Raw genomic sequence first — 9,369 nt, 5'->3', positions numbered from 1 at the left:
TCTTCATTGCCTCTGCAAATAAAACAGAAAATTCAGCTACAAGTTGGACAAGTCGGAAAGACAGCTACAAGCAACATAAACAAGATAATAAAAAACACACAAAGATACCCAGTTCAGTTTGAAGAAGAGAAGGATTGGTTAGAAATTTCTTTGTGTCAAGATGGGGAGGTTGACCCCAGCGTTCTTCCAAGATAGTCACAAAGGCTCGCTCAGCCTCATCCAACATTTCCCATGAATACCTAGAGACCCTCACGTCTTTTTGCCATTCCAAGGGAAAAGCAGGTTCGTCATTCTCATCCAGAAAAAAGGGCCGAGCTCCTTCAACAGCTCAGACATTGAAAAAGTAGTTTTTAAAATCACGGAATGACTCGTCAAACATGGAAAAAACTTTCTTTCCCTGGGTAGAACGAAAGGAGACCCAAGCTGACTTCTTTTTCACCACACCGGGCTTAGTCAAGACGAACAGATAGAAAAAGAGAGATTGGGAAGCAGGAATACCAAAACCATTGCACAACAATTGGAAAATTTTAATAAAACCCCAGGAATTGGGGTGAAGTTGAGAAGGGGCAACATTACAAGACCATAACAGGTCGGTTTCAAATTGGGTAAAAGGAAGGGTGATATCCAGCTGACCAAAGAAAAAATCATAAGCATAAAAGCAAGGGCGACAATCAACAACCCGAGTCGAAAAGCAAACTCTCTCATCAGAAGAGGGAGGGACAAGTTCATAGTTCTTCTCATCACTAGAATTACTACAGACACTATGAAACTGCCTAAGCTAAGCACAAAATTCAGAATCAACCAGCGAGACACACATGAGAACCATGGAGTCCACCCAATCGGCCATACCCGCGGGAACCCGGGAAGGCATCTCTACAACGTTATTTCGGGAAGACATGAGGTCAACTAAACCATACAAAAAGAAAAGAAGAATGGATTACTTAAAAACATCTCGGACAGGGAGCAAAACATCTCGACGGGCGGATAAACAAAAAAGGAAAAACTCCAAGACTCAAGGCAAAAAGTCTTGGGGCATCCCTTGGAGGCAGTAAACAAGCAAGGTCTTTAAGTTATTTCTACAGCCTACATCCCGGTACTCATCAAAATAAAATCCAGAAAGAAAACAAAGGAAGCAAAAATGCAAAAAGGTCCACCCTCCTACAGTTTACCAGGAAAAGTATTGCTCCTACAGTTTATCAGTGGAAACACTATTTCTACAGTTTATCAGAAATTCCAAAAAGGGCCAAACAGAAAAATAGCAAAGACGCAAACTTTTCAAAATCAAGCAAAAAATCATCAGCAGAGAACAAGCACCAACATCGAACACTCCAAAAATCGTCAAAGGAGCAACCTTTTTCAGAATCAAACAAAGTCATCATTCCAAAGCTTCAAATACAAAAGCATTCACAAAACATGCAAAGTTCTTAAAGTATCAAGCAGCATAGGGAGAAACTACAAGACACACAGTGATCAGCAAAAAGATAGAAAGACCCAAACTTTCTCAAAACAGACACAAAAATGGCGTAGAGAAAGGAAGAAAGAAAAATCGAACCTGGAGAAATAGAAGAAAGACCGTAAAAGAAAGCCGAAGAGCAGAAGCAAAACCACCCCCTCGAAGCAGAAATTATGAAGATAGAAGGAGAAATCTGGAAATCGCCCCTTTTCCACAGAAAGCAATAACAGAACAGACGTTGCGGGAGAAATTGCGAAAGAAACAGAAAATGAGATAGTAAAGGGAGAAGTTACAAAGAGGAGCGAAGAAGAGAAACCGTTTTTTGATTGAGAAATTCAAAATAAAAGCCAAGAGAAAACGAGGGCAATTAATAATCAATTAATGAAGGCATTAAACCCTCTCACGTTCCCAAGAATAAAGCGCTGATATAAAAGCGCGCGCTTTTAGAGGAAAACGTTCTACATTCAAAAGCTCTACGTAGAAAGGAATCGACAAAAGTGCTCGAGTTCGGCTTCGCTGTAAGAAGTTCGAAGTCAAAAAACTCGACTTCAAAGCAGAAGACCGAGCTCAAGCAGGGGCACTGTTCATACCCTGGGTCGAGCTATCCGACTCGAGATGTTTTAACGACATGACGACCGACCTCTTCAGGTCCGCCTACCCGATCTCTTCTTAAAGAGATCGGTCAAATCAACAGGAAAGCCCAGTAAAGGGCCCAAATAGAGGAACACGACCCACATCCAAAGGCAATCCAAGCCTATAGAGATAAAGGCGGTTCCCTTGAAGATAAGCTGACCTCAACTCAAAGATAAAGATAAGATAAGATAACTAACTTATCTTATCTAAAAAGGTCACTCTACAACTACTATAAATACACTGGAGCACCCAGGTATAACTCATACTCTGATTCTACATAAAACCTGCTTTATACCCATGCTAACTTAAGCATCGGAGTCTCTTGCAGGTACCCCCCACCCTCCGGTGACGAAGGATCAGCAGTACAGTTAATCCAACAAGTCGGACGCACCCGCTCCGGCCGTCATCCACCGACCGGACACGTCGGCTCCGACCAGTGCAGAAGATCTCGTCCGAGATCGACCTCCAGTTTCAGGTATCCCTCGGAACAGTATCCATAAAATTTCAAAGAAATAAGGAAAAAGAGGAACCTAATATAAACGAAATTAAACAGATATTAAATAAATATTTTCAGAAAGAGAATCGCAAAGAAGAAAAATTTCAAAATATAATCAACATAACAGAATTAAAAGTAAAACCACCATTGAAATTATGAATATTGAAGAAAAATTAGAAGAAGTTACAATGCTTTTTAAACAATTAAAAATGGCTCAAGAAAATAATATTATAGAACAAGAATTTCAAATAGAAGAAGAATTAGTAAATTCTGAAAATATAGAAAAAGAAGAACACATCCTAGATTATTCAAGTGATGAAAAACCGGCAATTCCAATACAAGTAAAAAATGAAGCTGGAACATATAAGGATAATCAATCTCAATTTAAATGGGAAACATGTTTTGAAAATTATGCTTTTAAAAAGGAATTTATGAATAAAGATTCAAAGTACACAAAAATACCATCAAAATACGTTCCTAAAATCCAGGAAATGGAAGGAGAAAGAATGCTCAATTTAGACTGTAAAAAGAATGAAAAAGAAATTTTCGAGTCAATTTAGAAAAAGAAAATACTATCCAAACTGGAGAAAAAAGAGGTATTTTAGAAAAAGAAATAACAATAAAAACAAAAGACAAAAAAATGACTATTGCCCAAATAAAAAAGAAAATTGTAAGTGTTGGTATTATCAGGAAGAAGGATACTATGCAAATGAATGTCCAAAAAAGAAGGATAAAAAGGACCTTACCAAACAAATAGAAATTGCTAAGTCTTGTTTCATGGAACCATTAGAAGAATCAGATGATAACTTAGACTATATTTTTGAATATGTCTCAGAAACAAACTCAGAGACTGAGCAATAATGCCACATTTATTACTATAAAAATAACAGAAAAGTTTATAAATGCTTTCATAGATACTGGAGCAACACAATGCTTTGCTAGTACAAATATAAAACTTGATTGGAAGAAATTAAAGAAACCATTAAGAGTTAGAATAGCTGACAAATCAATACATAAAATTGACCAAAAAGCAGAGATGGCTGAAATATTTATTCAAAATTATAGGTTCATTGTTCCATCTATATATATGTTAGATTCTGGAATGAATTTTATAATTCCTTATTCCGCAAGAGATAGAGAAGAGTTCTCATTAGAATGTAAAGATCTTTTGGAAAAAGGAATTATAAGATTAAGTAAAAGTCCTCATGCGGCTCCAACCTTTTATGTCAAAAACAATAATTAAATTAAAAGGGAAAAATGAAGAATGGTAATTAATTATAAGAAGATGAATGAAGCAACTATTGGTGATGCTCATAAACTTCCAAGAAAAGATTCTATTTTAGAAAAAATCAAAGGAGCAACTTGGTTTTCATCTCTTGATGGAAAATCAGGATATTGGCAACTTCGTTTAGACGAAGAAACAAAAAAATTAACCGCTTTTACTTGCCCAACAAAAGAAACAACAAGTGTGTTGCTCTATGAATGGAATGTATTACCATTCGGATTAAAACAAGTCCCAGGTATTTATCAAAGATTTATGGAAGAAAATCTAAAAGAGTTAAATGAATTTGTTTTAGTTTACATTGATGATATATTAATTTGTACAAAACAGGATAAAGAAGATCATCTTCAAAAATTATTAATAGTTTTAGAAAGATGTAAAAAAAAAGGATTAGTTCTTAGCAAAAAGAAAGCAAGAATAGCAAAACAAAAAATAGAGTTTCTTGGATTAATTTTATCCACTCAAGGAAAGCTAAAACTTCAACCAAATATTTTAGAAAAGATAAATTTATTTCCTAATAAAATAGAAGATAGAAAACAATTACAAAGATTTTTAGGGTGTATAAATTATATTTCTGATCAATGATTTTTAAAGAATATAACAGAATACACTAAAAGCTTATTTCCAAAAATAAGTACTAAAAAAGAATGGAAATGGGAAGAAAAAGATATTATGCAAATTCAAAAAGTCAAAGAATTATGTGAAAAACTTCCAGAACTTTATATTCCAGAAGAAAACGACTACTTAATAGTAGAAACAGATGCTTCAGACATAACCTGGTCAGGATGTCTAAAAGCTAAGAAAGCTATAAAAAGTTTGGAACAAGAAAAAGAATCACTAGATTCTAAATATTTCCCAAAGGAATTACTTTGCAGGTATATTTCAGGGACTTTTACTCCAACAGAACAGAGATATACTACTCATGAAAAGAAAACTCTAACAGCAATTAAATCTCTTAAAAAATAGAAAATTGATTTACTACCCAGAGAATTTACATTAAGGACAGATTCAAGTTGCCTAACAGGTTTCATATGATATAATTTAAAAGTTGATTATAATCATGGACGATTGGTAAGATGGCAATTATTAATGTTATAATATCCAATAAAGATTCAATATATTAAGGATGACAAAAATGTTATTGCAGATACATTAACAAGAGAATGGAGTTCGTCTACAACGCATTAGATCAAGAAATTCAAAAATATGAGCAAGAACTCGAAAAATGCAAGCATTGTTAGCAAATAAGAACACAAATCCAATCTCTCAAGAAGGTCATTGAAGCAATAAAATCAACACAACAAGCGAAACCATCAGAGTTCAGCCAGCTAAGCATGGTGGATAAATTAGGTGAAGAACAAATTTCAAAAAATATAACAATTGCTAAAATTATTAAAAAATCCACCCAAGATAAAAAATATTATGTAATTTATAATGGCCCCATGAAAGGAGTATATGATGCCTGGAAAAAAGCAGCACCATTCACACATCAATCAAGGATAATTAATAAAGGAGGATTTTTAACACTGGAAGAGGCAAAGGAATCCTTCAAGGAATATGAAGTTCTTCATCCAGAGCAAACCCTAAAAGGAGCAGATAAAGCTCCAATTCAAACCCAGAGAACAGGAATAATAAGAAACATTCCTACAAGGGCTGAAATCAAGGAAAAGAAAAGAGTCTGTAGATCAAATCTCAGAGAAACCCTTAATATAGTCCTGAATTGGACTGAAGAAAAAAGGGCAATTTTGGGATATTATCCTATTGCCAAAGAACAGCTAACAAAGCTGGTTATCTTTCCAGATGCTTCCCCATCTGACACTTATCAATTTTTTCAGTATGGATTAATTGATACAATTTTAATCTTTAATGATCTAAAAATTATTAGTGAGTTTCCTGCAGGATTCGTTGATGCAGTAAAGAGATTTAAAAATATGATTGACAATGTAAATCCAAGGGATGTATCCCTAAAATTTACAAACAGTCAACCTATTTTTAATGAAGAAAAAGAATGCTTGGTTCCAGCACACCAAGTAATATTCATGTCCGTCTTCCCAGAAAATTTTCAACCAATTGATCGAATTCAAGATTTAACAATTTACAGTCATGAAGGAAGACTAGCCAGCACCTTAGCAAGGGTCTTTGAAAGAACTCAAAAAATAACGAAGGAATCTCACACAAGGATTAATTATAAAAGTAGAAATACTCTGCTTGTGTCCAGTAAAAGAAATGAAATTGAAGAAAGAGAGATGAGACTCTTGGTGAAATTTGAATTAGCATTCTATAATTTATCTGAACTTTTAGAAAAGCTCCTTGAAGGGATAAAGAGGAATCTCTGCTATTTGCTAAAAGATAGAGAAGACCACAAGTGCCAGCTATGTGCCTCAGAAATATCTGAAGAAAGCAATAATGAAACAGAATCAACCCACATGATAAAAGAAGAGGACAGTGCATCTGAAGCCCACATGATAAAAGAAGAGGACAGTGCATCTGAAGCATCCCTCAACATTATTGCATAATGACGTAAGCGCTTAGGTCATAAAGCACCAATAATGTAGCTGGTGCAAGATAATAAACAATGGCGTAAGCAATGACGTCATAAGAAGGGTAAGGATGGGAATTGTCCATCAGACTCAACTATTATAAATAGGTTGCTTAGGCAATTGTAGAGATCATCAGAAAACAGAAAGCAGAAGGCTAAGAGTACTCATATGCTAGGAGAGCAAGGAGGAAGCGGCCGAGGCGATTCTGTAGTCTGACAAAGAATTTCCTTAGGGAAAAATAGTTCTAAACTCCCCTCTGGAGTTAGTATCTACAATCTCCCCTTTGGAGATAAAAACACCTTATGTAAAATATACTAAATAAAGGAAGTTTTTCTCCAGAAAGGTACATCTTCATCCTAGTCTTTTAGTTATGAATTATTTAGAAAGTTTAGAATTAACGGAAGAATCTGATTATTACTAGATTAACTGCTTTATTAGATAATGAAAAACAGGCTGTTCTAAAAACAGAACTAAATCTCAAATCAAATGAAAATTTTAATAAACAAAGTCTTTTAAAAGAAGTTTTTAATAGAAAAAATATAATATACTATGGAAAAATTCAACTTGAAGCCCCTATAAAGATAAAATCTGCCAATGGAGAATTTGAAATAGCTTTGATAAATGATGAAGAATTGAGTAAACAGATTGAGAAAATTAAGGATCAACAAAAAAGATCTAAAATTGGATGGATTCATATTAGTACCATACAAGTCTTAATCAAATCTACATATATGAAAGGAATTAATTCACCAATAAGCTTAGCAATCTGTGACATATAAGTTACATATATGTGACAAAAATAGTGATGAATCAATGATAGAGTTTGCAGAAATTCTAAAATAAACAAAACTATTTTTAAGAATTATGATAAAGCATAAAAAGATTGAAAAATCAGAAAATAAAATAAAAAGGAAAAGAGTGAGAAAATTAAAAAGTAAAATAGAGGAGTATAAAAGAGAATTAAATAATCTTCGGATCGAAATTGATGATCTTATAATAAAAATGATAGAAATAAGAATAAACATAAACAAGTTGGAATTAAATTTAAGAAATTTATAAATGCCTGGAAAATTATATTACGATTTAAAAGAATTAAAGCTGTTGAAAGAAAAAATGAAGAATGAAATTGAAAAATTAGAAAGATATTTAGAAATAAGAGAAAGTGTAGAAATAAAAGAAATTCTTGAAGATTTGAGAAATTATATTAAATAAAAAGACAAACAGATAAAAAATTTTATATATAATAATTCATGTAAAAAAGAATATTATAATGATAGAAATTAGAACAGAATTAAAAAACTATAAGTACGAAATCAGAATTATAAATATACATAAAGAATTAATAATAAATAATCATATAATAAATACAAGAGAAATTGTAAAAATGGTTAATACTTTAGATTATGAAGTTGCAAATTATTTTTATCAAAATCCTTTGAATAAAGCACCACCAATTGAATCTATACAAATTATAAACTTATTCGAAGCAAAATATGAAGAGTTGGTAGAAATTTCGAAAAAGTAATTAAAAGAAAAATCGAAATTAAAAAATTGGTATCAGAGTCAAGTTAACGATTAAGGATAACACTTTCTCTTTAAGCAATACTTTTAGTGATACACTTTTAAATTAATAACAACTACAAAATTAAAAACGTCTTTACAAAAAGATAAAACTGACAACTTTATCAGAGTAGCCACCTAAAATAATCTACGCCATGCGGTGCCTACCATAATTTCTGAAAAGAGCACGTGAATGCAATGGAATGGCATTATATTCCAACAATTATCCACAGAATCAGTAGGACAAGCCATGCATGGGAACCCCGATATTTTACAACTTAGAAGCATATAACATTAACACTACAAACAGCGGAGGAGAATATTTTATTCAGAACAGGACATCACAAATCACAACAATGAGTTGGGTTAGGTCTACATGCGCTTGCCAACATATCTCTCTTGTACTTATCTTCCATGAAGTTTTTATTTTTTTATATATTTGTTCGTTTTTTTTACATGATGTTAAAATATATTTAATGGTATTTTTGTCGTCATACTATTAGTCTATTCAAAGGGTAGACGTTACCTAAAAATATGAAAACTCGAACCCGCAACCTCTTAATTGAGTATGGAGAGACTATGCAATTTGAGCTATTGTTTCTTGATCCCTTACCACTTCTTGTTCTGGTAGTTTGCTTAAGAAATATTTAAAAATATTTAAATGTATTTTTATCATTAAATTTTAGTAATAAATGTTGTAAGCATACTTAATTACTTATTAGGAAATCAGAAGTAGAAGTTAAATTAAAAGTTTAAAAACTAGTTGCTTTCTAGTTCATTTTATTTATAGAATCTATAAATTATATTAAAAATAAATAACAAGTAATTGTAGAATCTACTAAAAAGCATTATATCATCTTTTTAAAACTAGTATCATAGAAATCGGATATCAAAATTTATTATTATTTAAACAATTTGAATCAAAAGATACAAAATTTATCTCAAAAGCATATCTTATCTTTTACAATATTTAACATAATATATATATACATGCATTCTCATCAATTCTAACTAACACATCTTCAAAAAGAAATAAAAAGGAGGAGAATGAATTCAGAGGTAGTTGCCGTTTTTTCTTATGTGCCACTAATCATTATACCAACCGACCAATTTTCCTTCTTACCTCTTCAACAGTGTGTGCTGATAAATCAACAATCACATTTTCAAGAATGTAAAATATTCAAATCACCTTTAGTTTACATCTACAATTATCAATGGAATTCTAATCCTAATCCTACTCTTAATCCTTTTCTTAATTCTAATTCTAACTTTAATCCTCATCAACTGCGTAAAATAGTAACACCGCCATTGTTTTCATCAGCAAGAACATTACAACCCTCGCACACTAGCGAAAACATGCTACTTCTGAAATCTGCGATCAAGAACTCAATATTGAAGAATGGAG

This window comes from Arachis ipaensis, chromosome B06 (genome assembly GCF_000816755.2).
Source record: "Arachis ipaensis cultivar K30076 chromosome B06, Araip1.1, whole genome shotgun sequence".
Classification (NCBI taxonomy): domain Eukaryota; kingdom Viridiplantae; phylum Streptophyta; class Magnoliopsida; order Fabales; family Fabaceae; genus Arachis; species Arachis ipaensis.
Note: the sequence above shows the minus strand (reverse complement) of the source record.